Source organism: Vicugna pacos, chromosome 12 (genome assembly GCF_048564905.1).
Source record: "Vicugna pacos chromosome 12, VicPac4, whole genome shotgun sequence".
NCBI classification, from domain to species: domain Eukaryota; kingdom Metazoa; phylum Chordata; class Mammalia; order Artiodactyla; family Camelidae; genus Vicugna; species Vicugna pacos.
Genome location: NC_132998.1, coordinates 41,008,862 through 41,033,608, shown reverse-complemented (window position 1 = coordinate 41,033,608; position 24,747 = coordinate 41,008,862). Strand labels below are relative to the sequence as shown.

The 24,747-nt window shown below is 34.4% G+C and overlaps 1 long non-coding RNA gene across 7 annotated transcripts in view; it reads right to left on the bottom strand.

Annotated features, from left to right (window-relative positions):
• The window catches only part of LOC140700223 (uncharacterized), a 539,161-nt gene that overhangs the window by 225,999 nt on the left and 288,415 nt on the right, over nucleotides 1-24,747 (bottom strand). For all 7 annotated transcript variants that reach the window (XR_012078563.1, XR_012078562.1, XR_012078559.1 and 4 more), the window contains one exon: nucleotides 17,052-17,128. This is a non-coding gene — a long non-coding RNA (uncharacterized lncRNA). The remainder of the gene's footprint in view (nucleotides 1-17,051; nucleotides 17,129-24,747) is intronic.

Below are 24,747 nucleotides of genomic sequence, written 5' to 3'. Positions count from 1 at the left end.
CCACAAAAGAGACAGAAAAAAAGACTGGAAATCAAATAAGAGAGGATTTTAAGAAAGAGTAGTCGGAAGTGTAAAAAGATGCAGAAAGTGGAAGGAAGATATGTAAAAAATGTTTTCATTCTTTTGAGTAACAAAGAGGCCACTGTGGTGAGTGAAGAGGAATAGAACACAGATTTCAGGAAGTAGAGTGTGAGGAATGTGATGTTAAAAAGATGAAAACCACATATTTAGGTGACTTAGTCATAAAGAGGAAGAGAGACATAGGAAGTGATGTCAGGTGGAAGGAGAATATTTTGTGATGGAAAATACTCATGACTGTGAAAGACTGGAATACAACAACAGACAAGAAAATGTAGCTAATACATGAAAGTAAGGATATATTTAATAGATATTAAACATATAGACATAATAATATATAAACACAAAAAGATAGATATAAACAATAGGCAGGGATAATATCCAGGGCACAGGTGGAGATGTTGGCTTTGCACTTGAGCAAAGACATCTACTCATTGTTGACAAAACGTCAGAAAGGAAAAAGAGATGGGCTGTAAATCAAGGAAATGTTTGCTGAGGGCACTCATTCCACTAAGAAGGTGAATTCTTGTGCTGAATATGAGGGAAAGATAGGTTGTTAGCAGATTGGATAGAAAAAGTTTAAAACAGTTGCTGGTGAAAAATAATTCATTAAAAAATTAAAATAATTTAACAGTAGAATCCATTGAAGGTAGAGACAGAGCATCAATATGGGAGATTACATAAATTTCTTCAATACAACATGTAGATGTAGAAGCAGAGAAAACAGTTGATTGTTGTTAAGCATTTTCACCACAAGTAGAAAAGAAAGGCAAAGGCAAGAGGACAAGAAAAGATAAGATATCAGCAAGAATGCAGTTAAAGTAGTAAACATTGAACTCTAGGCTGCATAGCAACGGACTTAAGTACAAGAAGGAGGTGATAAATCTTAAGAGTGCAAGATATCAAAGGAGTCAAAATTTAATCAAACTGATTGGACAGAATCTGAGAAATGATACAATACAATAGCAAAATTTTCAGCCTAACATTTAGTCAGCATTCTCAAACAAGATATAGCTGTTGGGGATAGGAATAATCAAGTGATTGCCCCAGCCCCAAAACCTTGACCCCTGCAGATAGTGCGATGTTTTTTCATCTCTACTTGATATCAGAAATACTGGTTTATGGCAAACCTATTATGCTATACCTAAGACCAATAGGTAGTTGAAAATTACTATATTACTTAGCATTATGCAAGCTCTCCTTACCAAGCCGCTCTCCAGGATCCAAAGTGATGATGACAGCTCAAAGTTCTTTAGGCATTATGAAACACATATAAAAATATTTTGTATTCTTACTGATATTTCTACTTTGGCAGAGTTCCCAATCCCTGTATCTTCTTTAACTCTAGTAAAGTTTATATCCAATTGGGAGTCTCAGAGTTCTGACACGTGATGCCCTTGCTATGTCAGGGAAAATAAAAAGGAATTGTCTTATTTAAAAAAGAAAAATGTTATCTTTATAGACATAAGAAAAACACACTTTACTTATACCATAAATCACAGATTTGAATTAGTTGGTGCTCTATAGTTCCCATACTGCACCCAGCCTAAAGAAAACTTGGAAAAAATGGAGAAAAATTAGGAAATTTAGTATAGACATAAAATACTCTGTCTTAAAAAAAAGTACATGAATTTTCTTTAAAAACTAGTGGCTGTTAGGAGGTGGCCAAGATGGCAGAGTAGGAAGACACTGAGTTCACTTCCTCCCATAGGCACACCAAAATGACAACTACTTGCAGAGCAGCTATTAATGAGAAAAATCTGAAGACTAGCAGAAAAGATCTTCTACGACTTAACATATAAAGAAGGAACCACAATGAGATGGTAGGAAGGTTGGAGACATGGTATAGTCAGGACTTATACCTCTTGGTAGGTGACCCAGAAATGAGACAATAACTACAATTGCAGAGGTTCTTCCCAAGGAATTAAAGGTCAGAGCCCTACATCAGGCTCCCTAGCCCAGGGGTCCTACATTGGGAAGAGGACCTCCAAAACACCTAAAGGAACTAAAAAAACCCAAAACCCCAGATTTTGTAGAAGGAAATAAGTAATAAATATCAGAGAAGAAATAAATGAAATAGAGATTTAAAAAATAGAAAATATCAATGGAACTAGGATCTGTTTTCTTTTTTAAAGATAAACAAAATTAATAAATCTTTAGCAAGACTCAATAAGAAGAAATAGGAGAGGGCTCAAATCAATAAAATCAAAACTGAAAGAGAAATTACAACCAACACCACAGGAAAAAAAAATGATCATGAGATTGTTATAAACAATTATATGCCAATAAAATGGGCAATCTAGAAAAAATGGACAAACTCCTAGAAATGTATAATCTGTCTAAAGACTGAAAAAGAAAGAAACATGAAATATATACAGATCAATTACCAATAATGAATTTAGTCAGTATTTTAAAAACTCCCAACAAACAAAAGTCCACATGCAGATGGCTTCACAGCGAATGCTACCAAACATTTAGAGAAGAATTAACACCTATCCGTCTCAAACTATTCTAAAAAATTACAGAGAAGGGAATGCTTTCAAATTCATTCTGCAAGGCCAGCGTCACCCATACCAAAACCAGAAAAAGACATCACACACACACACAAAATTTACAGGTAAATATCATTGATGAACATAGATGGAAAAATCGTTAACAAAATATTAGCTAACTTAATTCAACAATACATCAAAAGGACCATACACCATGATCAAATGGTATTTATCCCAGGAATACAAAGATGGTTCAATATCTCCAAATCATTCAATGTGATATACTACATGAACAAATTGAAGAAAAAAATCATATGATAATCTCAATAGATTCGGAAAAAGCTTTTGACAAAATTCAACATTGATTTATGATAAACACTCTAAACAGAGTGTGTATAGAGGGAACATATTTCCACATCATAAAAGCCATATATGGCAAGCCCACAACTATCATCATACTCAATGATGAAAAGCTGAAAGCATTTCCTCTAAGATCATGAACAATTCTCTAAGTCTAAACATAAGTTCACTTTCCTAAATGATTTACAGATTTTAACCATCTGTGGTCCTAAAAATAGCCTAATTATAAAAGAAATAATTTGCTGTTACTCTCTAACAGTAGTCAAACTTCAATCATTTTCCATGAGAGATGTAAATTTTGAGTGGACTTTACTTACAGGTTTGGTTTTGTTGCCCATGCATTGTCCATTCTGGATCACTTATTAATTTCTTTGCCTAAAAGTTTTTCTTATATGTAAAATGGGACTCACATATGCCTCCCAAGTTTTCCACTTAGGTATTATGTGGATCAAATAGAAAATGTACATTAAAAAGTTTTCTAATAAAATGTACAAATATTATTCTTATAAACCATGCAAATATTTAGGCATAAGATGTCATTTGGCTTCCTGTTGTTTCTTTCCCAGATCTCAATGAAATCCCTGGTGCAAAAGACTATCATCCCAGTGTCAGAATTGTTGAGAAATACCTGCTGGGTCTATCACAGATGAGATACACTGAGGAGTTACCTGAAACCATATGACCTGAGAAAGCATAGCACTTATAACAGTATAACCCATTAATTCCAACAATATTAGAGGAAAAAAAGACTGTAGGCAAAGGGAAATTGTTGGGTAGATCACTTTTATGGCTAAGGATCTGTAGAATTTGAAACAGTGGCAAAGATGGTTTAAGTATGATTTTGTGGGTATATCCAGAAGAACATCCACCCTATAGAAGGGATTTAACTCAGAAAGAATATAGGGCAGTGTCAGATTACATCTCATGGTAAGGCTGAGCAAAGAGGAAATAGTACTCAGAGAGCTGGCTATTAATTACAAGGCTTCATTAAACATACAGAAAACATGATGCAGAAATTGTTACTTGGTAAGCTGCAACTTGATAACTTCACGGATCTAGTTTTAATCACTTTTTTCCCCAGGGTTTTGTATTACTTAAATAATAGTTATTTTTTCACACTAGCCTGCTATTTGATTAAAATCTGAGAAGATAGTGAAGGAAATAATTTGGATAATAAATGAAAGTATAGAAAATCCACCTTTCTTGTTTGCTCACAGAAAGAGGTCACAGAGAAACTCTCTTCATTCAAGGCTGAATGAAATATATTAAAATCTCAAGCCATAATCCAAAGCCAAGCAATAACAGTGACAATTAATAAAATCACAACAAAAATGTGAGACATAAAATTAGTGCTAGTTCAGCTCTCAAGATTCAATTATAGCATAATTTTGCAAAATATGTAAAAAGGAAATGAAAGACCCATAAATGAAAATTTAAATAATAGTTATTGAATCAGTAAGGATTTTTGTTTCTGCCAAAATGGAATAATAATCACTGGAATTATCCTCCCACTAGACACAACTAAAGGAATGAAAAAATATTAGAAGAAATGGTTTTCATACTGTTGTACATCAGGCAATAAAGGACAATAAAAACTGAGAAATGGAAACAATAAGGTGAGTGCTATAATTGGCCCAACTTACTGCTTTGAGAGAGCTTCCAGGCCCAAATGGTTTTGTTGTTAAATTCTACCAGACATTTAAGGAAGAAATAATATGTTTCTCATAAACCGTTCTGGAAAATTGAAGAGGAAGGAATAGTCCCAAATTAGTTCTATGAGGCCAGCTTTTCTCTGACACCAAAACCAAAGACAATGTAGGGGAAAAGGACAAAACTGCAGAACAGTGTCCCTCATGAACACAGATGTAAAAGTTCTAAACAAATCATAGCAAACAGAACTCAAGAGTATATAAAGAAGATAAAACATCATGATTAACTGAGGTTTATCCCATAAATACAAGATTGTTTTCACATTTGAAAATTAATGTAATTCACCATATTAACAACTCAAGAAAGAAAAATATGTTATCGTCTCAATAAATGCAGAAAAAGCATTTGGCAAAAATCCAACAACCTTTCCTGAAAGAAAAAAATAACTGTCAGGAAATTAAGAATAGAATGGAATTTCCTCAACTTGATAAAAGACATCAACAGAAAATCTATAGCTAACACCAAAATTAATGGTGAAGTGATGATTTTTTTCCTATAATATCAGGAACAAGACAAGATATTTACCTTCACTATTTCTACTTACCAATGTACTGGCAGTTCTACCTGGGTTCAATAAGGCACGAAAAATGAATTAAAAGCATCCAGATTAAAAAGGAGAAAATAAGACTTTTTGTTTTGCAGATAACAGGTCATCTGTGTTGAAATTCAGGGGGAATCTACAATAAAGCTACCAGAACCAATCTGTGAGTTTGGTAAGATCATAGGATACAAGTCAAATACTTGTATAAAGTCAATTATGTTTAATCAATTACACAGACTGACAACAATCAAGACTCAAAATTAAAAATTATTATTTAAACAGTATCAATAAATATGAAATGCTTAAGGATATATCAAACAGAACATTTAAAATATCTATATGCTAAAATTAGGGGAAAAAAGACAATAGAAACTAAAAATGACTTAAATAAATGAAATGTTCCATGTTAATGTGTAGAAAGACTCAATGTTGCTGTCATTCCTCTCCAAATTGATTTATAGATTCAACACATTCTCAATTAAAATCCCAGCAAGATTTTAGTAGAAATTGATAAGTTGACTTTAAAATTTATATACAAATGCAAAAGACCTAGAGAATAGGCAAGACAACTTTGAAAAAGTACAAAATTGGTGATTTAACACTACTGGACTTTGATTTATTATATAGCTACAGTTATTAAGGTAGTATAGCATTGGCATAAAGAGGGAGAAATAGAACAATGGAATAAACTAGAAAATTCAGAAGCAGACCCACAATATATGGGGAACTAATTCTTTACAAAAGTAAAGAGGTAATTCAGTGATTTTATCTTTTCAAACAAATGATGTAAGAAAACTTAGACACCTACATTTTAAAAAGCAAATTTTAAAAAAGCTAACACAAAATGAAACTTATACATAAAAATAAAAACTAAAACTATAAAACCACTAGAAGAAAACAAAAGAGAAAAATCTTTGTAACCTTGGATTTGGCAAAGATTTCCTAGAGAAGACAATTTAAAAAATAATGCATTGTACTCTGTCAAAATTAAAAATGCGTGATCTTCCGAAGATACTGTTAAAAGAACAAAGAGTCTAGACACAGACTGGGTAAAAAATATTTGTATGATGTATCTGACAGAGTACTTGTACCCCTATATAAAGAACTTCCAAAAATAAAAAAAAAAACCCTAATAAAAAATGGACAAAGATTTGATAAGACACTTCACCAAAGAAAGTAAATGGATAGCAAATAAACATGAAAAATACTTAATATTACTCATAGTTATATTAATCTTGTATTATTGTGTGGAATGATATGGTTAGATTATCTAGGATATCATTAAGTAGAACAAATTAGGTGGAAAGAGAAGCTTAGAACTGTAGGTTATAGGGAATTCTGAAATCATGGAGAGGACTTAGATTTTTAGAAAGTAAAGAAAGAGTATTAGAACCAAACTTACTCAATCTTTTCTACATCTTAAAGTCGGGGGAATCTATACAAGCATAGGAAAAAAATGTGTAAGAATGACTAGCTGTAATAAGCTCTATAGGATATAATTATAGCTGATTTATCTTACCTATTGTATTCCTCTGTCTATTCCATACTTATCACAAAAAACACCATTTTTGTAATTTAAAGTGCTTTTTAAATATGCTTAAATGCACTACAAATTGAAAAAAAAAAGCATACTGAGTTATCCCTAATTATCATTAGCATTTTGGAGACTAAAGTTGGTGATTCTGTAATCTTAAAATATGTATGAACACACATAAAAACCTGAGGGCAATTTTATTTTCTACCTTGTCAGGAGATATAAAGCAACATCATCCAAACAATTTCACTAATTACTTTGCATTTTATTAACAATAAGAGCTTTAGAGATTGATAGAATGACAAAGCAAAGGTGAAGGGCACAATGAATCTCAGCAGACATTTATTAAGAGAACATTGCAAAGCAGTTAAGATTACTGTTTACATCAGTATAGTTCATCTCTTTGGAATGAAAGGACACACTGAGCATACAAGTGTTTGTGTTCCTAAAGCAAGACAGCAGTAGTACACACGAGAGGAATGCGTAGTAATGAGCAATCAGCCAGGAGGCAATATTGATGCTGAAATCTGAGTAGAAAAGAGTATTAGTGCTATTCTAAAAAAAATCAAATTTTGAGCAGGGAGGGAATAGCTCAGTGGTAGAATGTGTTCTAGCTTGCACAAAATTGTGGGTGCAATCCTCAGTACTTTCACTAAAAATAAATAAATAAAAACCTAATTTCCTCCCTCTCCCCCTAAAAACAAACAAAAAATCAAATTTTGCATGAATTTTAAAATATGGCCTTTGCAACACAAAGAAAATGCTCATTAAAAAACAATACAAGCTATTCTTTGATTCAGTTACTTTTTGATATATTTAAAAGAGTTTACCAAGACAAATAATGTATAAATCTTGGTTATCAGTCCACAATAAAAGTCATCAACACAAGCCTGTAGACTTCTTATACACAGAGGCTCATTCAAGACTTCTTTGATAAAACAACATTACAGCTCAGTCACAAAAGACCAGTAGGCAGGGCCAGATTCATGGGTATGTGACCTGTGCAGTTGCACAGTACACTGAATTCAGCAGAGCTCACACCTGGTTAATTCTCTGCTGTATCTCTCTTGAAAGTCTTAATATTTTTTGCACAGGATGATATTTTTATTTTGCACTGGGCACTGAAAATTACCTAGCCCATTCTGAGAGTCACAGTAACTGAATATAGCTAAGGAGGTGAAGAGGAAAGGAATTCCAGGCAGAAAAGAAAATATGCGAACTCCATTAAGCGCTATACCATTTGGCTTCATTTAAAAAAGACAAAAATAACTTTGCATTTCTAGAGATCAAAAGGGAAAATTGCACTTGGCAAGGCCAGTATAATAAAGGAAAAGCCCAAATCATTAAATGCCTCTTAGGTCAAGTTACAGATTTTGTTTCAGTTCAAGTCTTCTAGGAAGCAGATGCCAAGGCAGAATTAGAAGTGCAAGAGATTTATTGGAGAAAATGCCTGTAAAAATTTACAGTAGTCTGGAAGAGCCTTCAGACCCTGATGCAGAACTGACACTTGGGGAAAAGGAGTATTTCGTAGGAAGAGTTAAAGATTTCAGAGCAGCACTAATAAAGTCTCATCTAGGCTGAAGGAGCCCCGGAGCAGGGACTGACCATTAGCAAAGTCCTGCATTGGGTACGAATAGTCCAGCTCTAGTATCCTCACTATGCTTAGTCATTAGCCAGCAGCAGCTTTAGGAGAGAGTCACCTTGGTGGAATCCCTGGGGTAAATCCTGACAGATGAAAACCGTCAGCTAACGCCACTCCTCACAGCAGGTTCTCTCCTGAAAAAATATCTGAATGGTTTCAGAGGTTTTCACTTGGCTTTCCAGATTTTGATGATTTTCTACCCACAAGCCAGGCATCCTATACAGGGGTTCAATAATCATTTACATCATTTTAATTATATACTCAGGTACTGACAAATTGATCAATTAGTGGATCTGTTGACACTGTGGATCCAGTCTAAGCTGAATTTTAGCTAGAAATCCATTTACTACCTGGCCACCATACATCCCCAGTCTAGCAGGAGGCTCCAATGATGTTCCATGTCTTCATGTGGCAATATCAACTAAGACCCTGGGTTTAATTGTCCTCTAAATACTGGAATATTCCTCTTTCTCCAGTGTTCAATCAACTAAGTGAATTGCCATAAGTTCTACTGAGGAAATCTCTATAGTATATCCTTGCTGTGGTTCATTAGGGTCCTTTTCCTTATAAACCTAGGCATCTATTTTGTCAGAGGTATATGGACCTTAAAATTGAGTCAGGTATGGAGACTGAGAAAGGAATTGTAACTTCGTACTGAGGCAATTGTCTTCAACCTATTGTCTTTACATTCTTGACTTTTTCTTCATTGTAGATGTTAATTTATTCCTAAAGATGCCATGTTCTATTGATCTCCATAATCACCTGTGGGCCAAGATCTCTTGGCTACCTCTTGATTGTGCAAGTCATTGTGAAAACTGTGGACCCTTGCTTTCGATGGTTAAACACTGCTACTTGATATTTATTGCTTTCAGGCCCCATCAGCCTCATTTTGCCATTTAATAAGCCAAGTTCTAGCTCTGAGACTGCTTCTCTTACTGACATCCTTAGCCTGCATATGAGAGCAACCACTTAACTTAGTGATGCTAGTCACCCTCTCACTAACACATTTTTGGTGGCCTTGGGATGAAAGTTGTGCTCTCTGGGTCTTCTTATAGAACATGATCCCATCAAGGCTTTATTAGTTTATGTAATATAACTTCTCAACTTGCCCATATTCTTAAGCCATTTTATCATTTCTTCTACTGTATAACCTTGCAAGTCAGGCATCTTACCTTTGCTGAGTGTTAGCCTCCACTTTCTCTACACTTTTGTGAGCTACTCTAGCCCCAGATTTTCTCTATCCTGCAGGGTACTTGCAAGGATATGAAAGCCCATGTCCTAAATAAATGCCCCCAAATCAATTCTTGCTCATCCAGTTTTATGATATTCCAGTTTACCTAAAAATTTGGTGATATCTTTGATATCTTTGGCTCTCTTTACTAATACCTGTTTTCTTCCCTGTTGGTCATATTGGATAGAGTCTAAGTCTTTCTCTCTCTCCTCTCCTCTTTACTTTCTTATTGATGCTGGGGAAGAAGAAATTTTCCTCTACCCTTCCAGCTTTCTCTGGCTGGTCTAAGAATTAAATTGACATGAGACAAATTAACGAGAGAAAATAAAACAAAAGTTTAATAATGTATATACATGAGCAAGACCCAGAAAATCTAAGTAACTTGCCACAATAGCTGAAGCCCTAACCTTAAATACCATCCTTAGCTAAAAATAAAAGAGGTTATTGAGGATAGGGAGAGTCAGCTATGGGAGGTTACCAGGGAAAGCACAGTAAACAAGACTGTCATGCAGATTTAAGTCATTGCCTTCTCCTTGGTACAAGTTTCTAGAGGTTTGGTCATCCTCTTCTTCCTAGTACAGGAGGGGGAACACATACAAATGAAAATTCCCCTTATAAATGTAAATGTTTTTTACAAATGTGTAACTCCCACTTGGTCATCAGAGGTTTTTCCCCCTGTATGCTGTTTCTTAGAAAATAACCAGCTTAAAAAAATAATATGCAAAAAAAAATATTTTGAGGTGGCAAATTCTGCTCCCCTACATTGCTCTTGTATATTGTATCACTGGTTCATTAAAAATATGTGTCCTTTCCCCTAACAATGTTTAAAAGTGCAGAAATCATTGGACTGATCTATCAGCTAAAAGCCATTCTCTGCTCCTTTCGATTTACTAGGTGGAAGTCAAACCGACTTATGGACACATAAAAAATCACTATGGACACATATTAAGGTCTCTAGCACCTTTTTTGTTCTTGTCTATTGTTTTGAGGTAAAGAAACAAGGAATTTACCTCTCTCTTGAGGGGAGGGGTTGGGTGTGCAGATCAATGCAGCAACCCTCTTTAAATAAATCTTCCTGCTCAAATCCTCTCTAATCTTCAACTCCAGGCTTTTTCATAGTATCTATGTGTTTGAGAGCTTTTAAGAGTTATCTAAGCCCTTCTCTAACACTTGATTTTTAAATGTTATTACTTACTTAGTACCTCCCTTCAGGTTATCATATGTATTATATGTTGGTGTTTTGAGATACTTCAAATACAATTACATAAGGGGATTTTAGCACTTTGAGTTAAGTGACAGATTGCAGTGAATGTGAGGCAAAAATAGAGAGAGTACTATATTCTCTCAAGAGTTCAGTTTCTTAAAGGGAGTGGACAGAAGAGTCTGGAGGCATGGTGGAATTATTTCAGGGAGATTGTTTTGTTTTTCTTTATTTTAAAAAATGTGAGCAATTCAAGCATGTTAAATGGTTTTGAAAGGGAGGAAATAGAAAGAAAAAGATTGATGATAAAAAAGAGAAGATAATAGACAGTCCATAGTCCTTGCCAGTGTAGAAGGGCACTAATTGAGAGATGGGCTTCAGAAATATAAAGATAAAGAGAAAAAAGGAACAGGCAGGTCATTCATAGATAAAGCAAGTAGGTAGGATTGGGGATGGTTCTTCTTTGATTTCTTTTCCTTTCTCTTTATAAAGTTGTAGGGCATCTCAAGTGAGTGAGAAGTAAGTTTGAGGAGAAGTTGAAATATGCCCCCTTGAGTTTGGGAATATATATGAACTACCTGATACATTCTCCTCTCCTGAAAAATAAAAAATACAGGAAGTTGCCTGGAGCCATCAGGCATTATATGGTGAGGAGCGAAGAGCTGATCAAGCTGCATTTGCACTACTTGATACTGTGTGAATTCCACCATTTGACAGCATGTGTGAGTTCCTTAAGATGAAGAAAACAGAGGGTTTATATAGTTGGGCTGATATGAGAAGGTTATATCTGAGAGAGCTGCTTTCTTGAAAAGTGGTACCAGAAGAAATAGTGGGGTCTACCAGTGATGGTAGGATCTGGAAGATGGGGTGCAATTATAATTATAGCCAGAGTAATGGTATCTTACAGAGGTTAGCACAGGAAGGTATCTGCAAAACTCAGATGTGTCTCTATGAAATAATCTGGATGCTTGTCATAATAGAGGGAAGCAAGAGTCAACCAAGAGAGGGTAAAAACAGCATTAATAATATAAAAATATCTAATCCTGCCATTCATCCTTCCCCAAACTTGCAGACTAGAAAAGATTCAGAAAGGTAAAAGAGAGAAAAATGGAGCAAGAAGAAAGGATAATCCATAACTTCTCTTTTCTATTCCTTAACCTCTGATTAGTTTTAATAAAGGGTAACAGGAGAAGGCTTAAATTGCATAGGAGACTGACATTTTTATTTAAATAGGATGGAGATTTTAATATCCAAAAATAAAACTGTTCTTATGCTTAAAAATTACCACAAAGCTACAGAATCTTTCCAGTGTGGGATGGAGTCTGGCCAAAGGTTTGGGAGTTAAACCTCAGAACATGTAAGAAAGCATTAATGGGAGAAACATAAAACCATTTTCTATGTTTACCCCTTCAGCTCTTTCAGGAAACTCTTGACACTTATAGTATTTTAATCTACATTGCTGACCTAATATATATATACCATGTAATTATTTAAATTTACATGTAAGTTTTATAAGGAAACTTAAAGAATTTCCAATAACAAAAGTAAAAAGTGTGCCCATGTTTCTCTTTCCCAACTCTTAAAAGATAAGTTGAATTCTGTCAACTAAATTTAAATGATAGGGTTAAGAAAGAGTAGGAGAGGATTCCAAGTCACGAGTTCAGTGTGAACAAAGGAAAGTGGACATATATAATCTGGCTTTATTTTATCTAAAACAGGGGTCAGCAAACTTTCTGTAAAGGATCAGAAATTAAGTATTTTTAGGCTTTGCAAGTCACATGGTCTTTGTTGCAGCTACTCAACTCCCAATGTAAAGCAAAAGCAGCCACAGATAACATACAAATCAATGGGTGTGTCTGTATTCCAATAGAATTACATTTACAAAAGGAGGTGGTGGGCTAGATTTGGCTCACAAATCATAATATGCTGACTCCTCTTCTAAAGCATAGGGTTAAGAAGAGCTAAGAGACAGAGGTTGAGTAATGAGAGCCCTCCCTATATTAGTAAGGTTAGAATGTCACTTTGTTGACAATGTGGATGAGTTGATGGACCTTAAGGAGACTGGGAGGTGAAAACACTGGGGAGATTCCTCTCTATTCAGATGTTTGTAACCTAAGCCAACTAAATTAATCTCAAAACCTCCTCCTATTCCCGTATTAATCAATGGCATCATATTTTATTAATCAAGGTAGTTCAGAACAACCTTATATCCATTCTTCTATACTTCATAGTTTACCTTACCTCTACTCCTTAGAAGCATCATTAAACTCAGGGAAAATATTTGATATGACAAAATGCCAAGAATGCTACATAGCTTTTGCTGGCTGAGAAATTTGGGTATACAATGTAAAAATACAATGCAGAAAGTCTTAGTGCTGTCTCAGGAATTCTGCTCGAGAAAAACTAGAGACATGAAAGGAATGGTTGACCTACACAACCTCATGCATTCAGTGACCTGCCATGCTATAAAATCGAAAGAGGAGGGTGATTCAGAGGGAAATGTAGAAGTTGTTGTAAGAGAAGAGACCAGATGGATAGTCATTCTGAGAGAAGGCCTGTTGGCGTTAGTTCTTCAGCAAATCTGGAAAGTAGTCTCCAACTAGGAAAGCGAGAACATGAAACTCTTTTATCCTTTCCACAGAGCAAGAGAAAAACAAAAATGTAGAAACCTTACCAGTCTAATTCCCACTAGTTCAGTAATGATATCAGCAAATGGGAATTCCTGAAAATGTGTCAGGAATGGGGAAGAGACTTTAGGGAAGGAAGGAGATACCGAATGAGCTTAGGAGAAACTGCAGCCTATAAATTTTTGAACTGGACAAATTCAGTGCGAAATTTAGGGGCTACGAGAGCCCAATATGTTGTTTTATGACCCTTCCTGAGTCAACTAAGACATGGACCAGCTTGAGAACCTTAAAAAAATTCCTGGGGACAGAGAAGAGTAAGCACAGCTGTATGACCCAACATCTACCAGAATGACCCATTAAGGAGTCAGAGGAGGGAGAGGATATGAGACTATCTCATCTCAGAGAGCAACTGCTGAATCAGAGAGAAAAATAAGCTCTGAAAACCTGGGACAAAAGATTAGCTGCTATGTTTGCACATAAGTAGTCTGGAACATATGTTGCTACCAGAGCCTCACACCAGGGATTTTAAAGAGGTATTTATAATTATTAAACCAGGTCCTAAAGGGAAGGCTCAAGTCTGGATAATTTTCCTATGAACACATTTAAACACTTCGTAAATGCTGTGGGTTAAATTGTGTCTCCCCAAGAATATACGTTCAAGTCCTAACCCCTGGTACCTGTGAATGTAACTTTATTTGGAAATAGGGCCTTGTAGATGTAATTAAGTTAAAATGAGGTCATACTGGATTAGGGTGGGCTCCTAATCCACTGACTGATGGGTATTCTTATTAGAATTAGGTTCCTACCCTGGCACAGGACTTGGAAGATAGGGGACACTGTCCTCCCTAAATGAGTACATTTCAAAGGAATGGTCCTTGAGAAAGATATTCCTCGAATGAAACTGTTTTAAAAATTTGCATATCAACAGGGCAAAGGAAAAAATTACAATTACCAGTTCTTAAAAGTGAATGCTCTAGAAAAAGGGAAGTTATGGACCTAAAGGCGGGAAGAGGACTGCCCTTGCCTCACCTTGTTTTCAGACTTCAGCCTCCCAAACTGTCAGAGAATACATTTCTGTTGCTTTAAGCCACCTTGTTTATGGTAATTTGTTACAGCAGCCCTAGTAATTTTATAGAGTAAATAATGCTCTGCAAATGAAGACACCTCTGGGATGGTGATGGTGGTATATTGTCACGCTAAGTTCAAATAAGAAACACAAAAATCTGAGCAATAAAAACATCCTCCCAAGAAATAGCAGAGTTATAAAGGGGTAAAACAAGACATTATTTCAGAGATAAAAATCATCTCTAAGTTTAAATATACTGAACAGTTAGTTATGTATGAATTCTGCTACAACTTTAAGCATTCCTCTTCCTTAGACTGTTTTGTGTCTTTGTCTACAAGGCGTGAGGCAATTAAGTTTTATTCAGCTCTTTTTCAAGATACTACTTAACACATATTTGCTGAATAAATGAATGTAAGAATTAAGGCAGTCAGTCACTAAAGTCCAAGGCTATCCTCTGTCAATGAAAAATCAATCAGTCAATCTAAGAAATGGAAAATTTTATTCGAGCGAAATTGAGGATAATGATCCAGGACTAGCCTTTCAGAAAACTGGAGAACTGTTCCACCTGCTAGAGGTTAAAGCAAAGTTATATAATATTTTGAGGTAGAGGACTGAACATTAAATTGTAAGGCTGTACATATTATTGGCAATTTACACAATCCAGCCAGCAGTGGGTCATGGGTCATTGTGGCCTCTTGTAAGATTGAGAAGGAATGTTATCTTCTGAGGAGTTGTCTTGCTGGCTCTAGGAGAACGTTGCTCTTTACGATTCAGCAGGTATTCCTAGGGGATGTTTGGTCAATGCATAATGCAGACACATAATGCACAGTGTGGGGAGAGAGGAGGCCAAAGGGTAGAGAAATTTTTTCGTTTAAATTTTTCTTCTCTTGCCATAAAATATGAATCTTGTTTCATACCTCTCTTCATATTCCATAACGCAAACATCTAATCAGTAACTGTTGCTTACTATCTATACATCAGTAAATTCCTATCTGCCTTCTCCCTCTGCTTGCCCATTGTTTTAAATTCAGAGACCACTCAAGATCTTGCTTCCACACTATTTGTACAATATTCTTGCCTCTAGTTTCCACTCCTCCAGTTCATTCATTACAGTGCTCCCAGTTGTTCGTCTAAAATAAAAGTAAGATTATTCTATTCTCTCGATTAATATGTTTCATGTCTCCTTCCTACCCGCTACAGTGTAAATCCAGAAACTCATCTCTCACAGGCTGTATAGACTCCACAACGCGAGGAAGTCTCAGTGCCTTGTCACATTCCACTCCCTTTACCTGGATTGCTCACCTTCATTTTCTGCGCCCAACAGAAACATATTTCATATCCGCTAGTCTAAACTTAAACCTCATTTTCTCTGCGAAGCTTGGCTGACATCATCTCACCAACCTGTTTTTCTCACGTGTCTATCATAACCTTATCTTGCCATATTTTAATTATTTTGTCAAAAGACTATTTCTCCTCCGTGGGTGACATCTTACTTATCTTTGTATAACTCCCACCTCCTCAGGCCCTTGCCCAAAGTAGCTGTTTAAATGGATGTTGGTATAAGAATTAATTAACAAATTAATTTAGTTTATTAAAATGCAGATAGAGCTACTGAGATTAATAACAGTTAATATGATACCAAAATATGAAGAAACTAGAGGTCTATGGTAAAGTCACAGCAGACCTATGGAATGGTATGAAATGCTTTAAGTAAATCTGATGTGCGTTTACCAGGCTTAGTGTAGTATTTATAGGTACAGATATAGCATGGTTTTAAACAATAAATTCTCCAAAGACATATAATGTAGGGCAGTACTCAAAAACTAATTCTTCTCAAATTTTAGACTCTAGCACCTCTATTTCTGTTGTCTTGCAATTATCTAGAAGTCTGCATTCTTTGCATTTTTAAATACACAGCTATCTTTTATGCTGCTTGAGGCTTGAGAAGTCTCAAATGTTTCTAATAATAAATACATTACTTTTTCATGAAAATTTCCTGAGTTAAATAAAGAAAGAAAAAATTAAAAAAAAGATAAAATTAAAAATAAAGTTAGATAAATTAAGATTAGTAAATGTTGACATACAGAATCCCTGGAGAATAAAAGTTGAGCAAGAATTAATTATTTTTTTAATTTATTGCTACTCAAGATTTATACAGTACCTAGAAGACTATATGGCCTCTTTGGGCATCTCAAACACTGCAAGTCTTTTTAGTCATAGATATAAAATTGCATGAAATATACTAAGGTATAAGGGTAAAGTTAAACTTTACTTTGAAAAACTTTATTTGAAAAAAATCAAAGTGTAAAATAATTGCACTACAACAATTTGACAGGTATAATACAAAATATTTAGGAAGACAGTTTAAGTACCTGTGATAGTTACCATTCATTAACTATGACAAATTAGTTTGGCAATTATAAATTTTCATCCTTACATTAAAATCAGTCTTCCAAATAAGAATCACATGCATTCACAGTTCTTTGTGTTAGACTGCATTATGTTACCTCTGTCATAGTACAATAGGGTGCTGACTATAGCATCAGACAAATGTAGATGTGACTCCTACCTGCTTGATGTAGAAGCAGTGTATCTTGAGGACATGGTGCTTATAGTTTCTGAGGTTCAGAGATTTTCCAATATGTCCTATGGAAAGAAATTATGAATCTGATTAAACAAAATGCCATTATTTAAAATGTAAGCTCCATCCCCTCCAAAATAATGCTAAATGTTGACTGTTTACAGAATCACTATTTGTGCACTAAAACTGCATATGTGGACACATAAAATTAAGTATGTAATTTTATTGTATAAATATACAATACATATACACATACACATACACATAAACACACACACAGGATATGTGGGACTGTGTTTGTGTGAATGTGGGTGTATATGAATGTGCACACATGAGTGTATGTGTACTAAAATCCAGACTGAGAAAATGTTCTTAGCATCCAAAATAATAACTTTCCTCTAGTTGGGAAAATGTTTAGTGTTGCTTAAATTTATTGTCACCCAAATGATGTTCTTTTAATGGATGATATTTTTCTTCTATTTTTTATTCTTCAGTTGCTTTCAATTAAACTGTGTGTTTTATCCCATGGTAGTGAGAGCTACTCTGATACATTTTCCTGCCCCCCTTCCACAGAAAATGCCTTTCTTCCAGACACTCTAAGGTGTAGGGAGACCATACATAAAACAAAGACCTAGATGGCTTCTCTTTGCATTTGATCAACTGAGGAAAAATGCAAGGTAATTAAAATTATTGACTGTGTAGCACTTAACCTGCTTTATCTATGAATTTTAAAATTAAATTGGCTTCTATACCACCATTCAAATAATGGCATATCTACTGTTGAAGTTATTTCTGAGGTTCAAGAGAAAAATAATATTGGCTGCAGGATATGCAGTGTCCTTGTGAATAGTTGGCTTTTCATCTATAGATGACGAAGACGTATTGAAGTCACAAACTGTGTCTCTAATGTTGGACCTTATGTTTTTGGGAAATTTTTTGTAAGTATAAATAATTATCCTGTAATAGAGATATGGAGAAGAGAAAATATAAGGGTAATTATTAAACAAACACAGTTGATATGAGCTAGAATCACTGAAAGCTTATTAAAATATATACAAAATTTAATAAAAAATACAGCAGAGAAAAACTGCTTTACCCTTTCATGAATTGCCACACTATTTAAAAAACACAGTTCAGATCTAATCTTTCTTGGAAGTCTTTCTCAAGAAGCCGAGTTAGTCCTTATTTTCTTTCTGTGTTCCTACACGATTTTGCATAGTACTTTCCTCCAGTCAAGCCCCAACAGTCTCCCTGCATGCCTCCAACCTTCATTCTTCAAAGACAGGAATTAAATATCATTTATCTCAGTATATTTAGAACTCGTAAAGAACCAGACATTTAATTCTCAGCAGGCGCTCAAAAAATGTTTAATGAATAAATGAATGAAGTGCTAAATAAGCTCACAAAGTGTTTATGGTCAAAGAATGAGAAAGGGTCATACCTAAAAGTGACAGAAACCTATCTCAAGTTACCCTAAGCAGGAAGAATTATATTGGTTCATATAAGTGGGATGTTCAAGGACAAAGGAGAATTTACTTTAAGAACAACAAGTAGATGATAAATTACATTCTTAAATCTCTGGATAAAAAAAATCCTAGTCAGAACTCCAACAATCAGCTTCCTCCTATTAACCGATTGGGGATTATTTACCTATTTCAATAGCCACCTATTAAAGTAACTCAATAGCCTACTCCAACTAACCTTAGTTAAAGGTTAAATCTCATTTAAAATGTATGCAATGGAAGACTGGGACATTGTGCTTATGTACCAGAAATTGACACACTGTAATTGAGTGTACTTCAATTAAATAAATAAATACATACATACATACAAAAATACATAAATAAATGTTTGTATTTATGCATGCAGTAAGTTTCTCATTGGAGAGAATGTGTCTCTTTAAAAAAGAAAGAAAGAAAGAAAGAAAAAGAAGTGGTTGCTAAGCAGACCAAAACATCAGATATACACAAGTGAAGATCATCTAGAAGAGTGAATTATTGGAAGTACTTGGGTAAGTAAAGAAATACCCAAACATGAAGTCACCTAAACCAGTTCTTCTTTGACTTCAAAATATGAGTATCTCTAAGCTGTCAAAGACATTCATTTATCCACTCATGGTTTCACTTAGTCTTTTATTTAGCAATAATTTATTGAGACTGTATTATGTATTATACACTGTGCCTAGGCGCTAGCCTAGTGGAGGAGGCAAATAGATCATTACAAAGAGATCATGAGTTCTATTGACCTTTATGGAATATCCTATTAAACAATTAGCCTAAATTAATTTCATGATGGAGTAATGACTAATTCATTTAAATGATCCATGATTATGTTAATACTGATTTTTTTCATGATACATTTTAAGATTTAGCCATATTAAGATGCAGAGCACAACCAATATGTTTGCTTGACTTTCTCTGTGATTCTGGAAAATGTATCTTATTAACATTTTGAGGATATCTTTGTGACATTTCTGTTTCTTCTTTAGCTCATTATAATGGTAGATAGCAATTTTTTAATTATTTGGAGCTTTACTTAGGTTAAAATGGTCATTCAATGTAGACTTCTTATCATCTGTTATTCTGCTGTTCACTTTATTCAATTTATTCAATTTATTGGAATTCGGTATTAGATAATTGCATAGTGATTCATTTTTGGTATTCAACTGAAAGCGCATTGTGAATGATTTAAGCCAATGAAACTGAATTATTTACATGTGTTTGAAGAAGAAGAAAATTTCTACATTGTATGAAGCAATATAACAAACAAAAGTGTAAACAAAATTAGTTGTATATAAAAGGATCTAAATTTTCAAACAGTATAACAAATACAACTTTCTCTTTTTCTATACAAAGGGTTACTTTAAAATAATTGATATGTTTATTTTATAAAATAATCAATTTTATCATTTTCCTCCACTCATTATTATCTAGTTGAAGTTAATTGCTCTCAAAGACATGCCAGCACAGCTGGTGATCAGTCCTATCTGCATTTTCATTTTCCTCTTTTTCATTATTTATATACCAGCTTTGATATATGGTTCTAATTTGTTTTTCATAATTGAAGGACCACATGGACTTTCCAAACCTCAAATACATGTAGCTTTTCTCTTCCTCAACACTATGTTTACTTTTCTGTATGTTATCATTAGTGCTATCATTTAATTTTATTTGTTTATATAAAGTATTTTTCCCATTTAAGAAAAAATTATAAAAATTGTATAAACAAATTAAATTTGGAATGAGAAAGGTAATGCTAAAATCTTATGTGTAAGAATGCTCTTGTTCATTAGAGGTTGGCACTCCACAGATACTTGAAGAGCAATGACTTAAGTACATCTACAGTGAAAATAATTGGAGATAATCGTAATTTAAAATGTCAAGGTTGCCCAAAGATCTAAGCATTATTAGGATTGCAAAAGCACTTTAAATTTGTTGAAGAAAAAATTGCTGTCTCCCTGAACTAATTATTGAAGCATAAAAAGTAGTCATTCTCTGGAACATCTCTGTCCAATAGAAATATAATGTGAACCCATATTTAATTTTAAAATTTTCTAGTGGCCACATCAGAAAAGTAAAATAAATAGACAAAATTAAATTTAATAACATATTTATTTTATTCAAGGTATCCCAAATAGTATTTGACCATTTAATCAATAATAAAATATTGTTTACTTTTTAAAAATTATCATTACAATATACATATACATTTACCCTTTCAGCACATGTCAAGTTTGGAAAAGTCACATTTCAAGTGCCCAATAGCTGTATGTGGCCATACTGAACAGCACAGTTCTGGACCATTAAATAACATGAGAGAAACTCAAGATCTCAAATGAGATACAAGTAAAGGTGAAAAATCAAGAAATTACCATTCTCTAGCAAACAGATTTAGTTCAAATACATTTTACAAGCCATCAAGCACATGCTTAGTGATTTATGTGTTTGCAAAGTAACTGGCAAATTGCAGGAACACAATTAGTTGGCTGAATAAAAAAGTATATTTTAGACATATATTACATGTGCTAATCGTGCTAATCAGACTGTATTTGAGGACCATCTGCATCAGAATCTCTAGGATATTTCTGATAAATGATAAATTCTTAGCTCACACCTGAGAATTTTTTTTTCAGAATTTCTGGAGTTGGAGTCTAAGAATCTGCATATAAGACTGTTTTTAATATAATCTTTATGCATGTTAATATTTGAAATATATGACTATATGTTGTATGTGACATAGACGTTAGTAATATCCTAACAACCAACAAACAAAGTTTTCTTAGCTTTACCAAACAAATCATAAATCATGTGTGATACATTACATATACAAAACATTGTAAAGTCTTAAATATCTTATTCAGTTCTAAGGAAGGAAAGCTTAGATTCACTCATTTGGCAGACTTCAATTAGTTATTCATTCTGGAGCAAAACTAAGAAAGATTAATAAGTTATTAATCTAAGAAATAAAAATAAGCATTATAAAATAGGAATAAATAAAAATAAGAAATAAAGAATTAATAAATCTAAGAAAGATTTAATATGCAAGATCAATGCTATGATCTTTCTAGGTTTGGGTGATATATAGACTTTCTTCTTTTTTTAGTAAAAGGAAACAGACATTAAACAAGTAATTACATAAATATTTACTATAATGCAAAAGTAATGCAGGCTAACAGAAGAGAGAAAAATGAGGGAGGCAGAGTGCATTGTAGATAAGGTGATCAAAGAAGTTCTTCCTGAAAAGAAACTCAAGCAAAGATCCAAATGAAATGAATGGGAAAATCAAACAAAATTTGGAGTATTAGCATACAGGCAGAGGAAACAGGATATTCAAAGGCCCTGGGGTGAAAATAAGCTTGTCAGATTCAAGGAAAGTGTGGATTAAAAATGTCGCCTACCATGTCAGTAAACAAAAGATGCTGTGGCCAACAAGCCATCAGTTACTACCGCCAACCCAAAAGGTGCACCCAGAAGGGACTCAGAATGGGAAAGAACAGGATACTGGCCCTAGATAGTTAAGGTACACATCAAAGGAATGATTTCAATGCGCCCAGACTCTTGCATCTTCCTATACATAGAAAAGCACTAAATTCATTAACTTGAGATATCTGGTTTTCTCTAATTAACAGTAATCTTTTGATGTTCTGACTATCTGGTCTTTGTTGCAAAACTCCTATATATCCTGGCTCTTCCCTTACCTCTCCAAATCAGTCCCTCAGAGTTGAGAGGTTGTATCTCAGGCTTGAAATCCTCAGAAAGTCCACTGAATAAAACATAATTCTCAACTTTAAGGTTGTGCATTTTTTTCAGTCCACAAAAGGAATGCTGTCAGTAAGTGTCTAGTAGAGGGAGTAAGTTGGAGAATGGTAGGAGCTAATACAGAAGAAACAGTCAGGAGTCAGGTCATCTTGATTCTCATAGTCATGTAGAAATTTGGGATTTTTTCTTTATATGATAAAAAGCATGTACAAAATTTAGCATAGAAAAGAGACATCATATAATTATAACTAACTATAGGAGGGCAAGAGCAGAAGCAAAGAGATTGGTTAGAAGATATTACAGCTGTTCAGGCAACATGTTATAAGACTTCGACTAGGTCATAGGGAGATCATAAGCTAGGGAGGTTACAAGAAGTGGTCCCATTTTTATTATACTTTCAGAATTCATAAGATCAGTTGATGAAATAACATTGGGCTGTGAGAAAATAAAGAATCAAGTTTGACTCCAAGGCTGCTGGCCTAGGTTTTGAAGTGGATGTTTGATTTTTCTACCAAGTAATTTGTGTGACAAATTTTCACAGTCTTAGTGGCTTAAAATAACATCTGTTCATTATCTTATGGATTCTGTGGATAAACAGTCTGAGTACTGATTAGCCTGATCCTTTGTTCAGAGCTGAAATTAAGATGTTTGCCAGGGCAGCAGTATCATCTGAGGCTTGGAGTCCCCTTCTAAGCTCACTACTTCTTGGCTGAATTCAGTTTCTTGTGGTTGTTAGACTAAGATCCAGTTTTTTGCTGGTGGTTGGCCAGCACTGTTTTCAGCTTAGAGGCCACTGTCGGGTCTCTATCATGTGGTCATGACTACAACATGGTATTTTATCCCTTTAAGGTTGGTGGGAAGAGCCTGGGTATTGTTTCTTGTCTCTTAATTGTTGACCTGATTGGATCAGGTTCACTTAGGATAATATTCCTTTTGATTAGCTCAAAGTCAACTGATTAAGAGACTTTACACCTGTAAAATCTTGTTTGCCACAAATTGTAACATAATCACAGGAGTCATAGCCCATAATTTTCACAGATCCTCAAGTGGAACAGATTATATACAAGGAGATACACACACGCGTGCACACACACGCACACAAACACACACACACACACACTAGGAGGTAAGACTCTTGAGAGTCATCTTAGAATTCTGCCTACCAGAGTAGACAACTTTGGGAAAAGCATTTTTATGAGGATGAGATTGAGTTCTTTTTAGGCTTTATTTGAATTTCACGTACATATTAGGTATCTAAGTGTAAAATAAGCAGTTGAATAAAGTATATGCTTTTGGAGTTCAAGGAGAGATTGTGGCTAGAGATACAGCATCAGTAATCATCTGGATATAAAAAGACTGGGAGAGGCCATCTACAGAGTGAGGAGTGAGTGCTGATAGTGAGCAAAAACCTGAGGGCTGAGCCCTGAATTAATCAAATGCTTAGAGGTTGGACTGAGAGGAGGGGGTCAGTAAAGAAGACTCAAAGGAAATAGCCAATGAAAAAGAAGGAAAACAGGGAGAGTCTGGAGTCTGGAAAGAAATTAACAAAATAGTTTTAACAAATAGTTAAGTATGTGTAATGCAGCTAAAAAATTAACTAAGATGTGGACTGATAATTGATTATTACATTTAGTAATATGAATATCAATGTTGCACTTGAGAATAGTCAGTAGTATGATGAGGATGAAAGTACAAAAGTACAAATTGCATGGTTTGGGGAGAATGGGAATTGAGGAATCTCAATGGACACTGGGAGTATAGCCAACTTTTTAAAAAGGGTTTTACCCTAAGGAGTAAAAAGAAATGTGTGACCAGAGAGAAATAGGGGGTGAAAGGGTTTTATTTTTAAGATGGTAAATAATTGACGCTAATAAAATAACCCAGAAGAGGAGGGAAATTACATGATGCTGTAGAGGCAAAAACAACTCTAGAAGCAAGATTCCTGTGCTGGCAAGGAAAACAAAAACGGTAACAACAATAACAACAAATCAAAATGATAGACTCCAGTGCAGAAGTAAAAGGCTTGCCCTTAGAAGTTCACATAGTTTATCCGTAGTGAGGAGAAAATCTGAGGCTATGGATGGATATGCAGGTAGGTTAGATTTGATGGTGGAAACAGGAATTAGCTCCCTTGACTGCTTCTATTTCTGTGGGAAATAAGAACATGAGAACAGTTGGGAGAAGGCATATGAAAGGTTTAAGAAAAGAAAATATAAACTATTTCTTTGTGAGTGGAAGGTTGAACTGACTAGCCAAATCACATAGAACCCAGATGAGACTTGTGACACTAATAAGAATGTTTGTATTTTCCTCTTTCTATCCAAATCCAACTATTCATGTAATATCTTAGACTCTGTGAGTGAAAATATAAAATTCTCTTTTGTTAACACAAGGAAATGTTGTAACCACTAGTGTTACTTTATCTA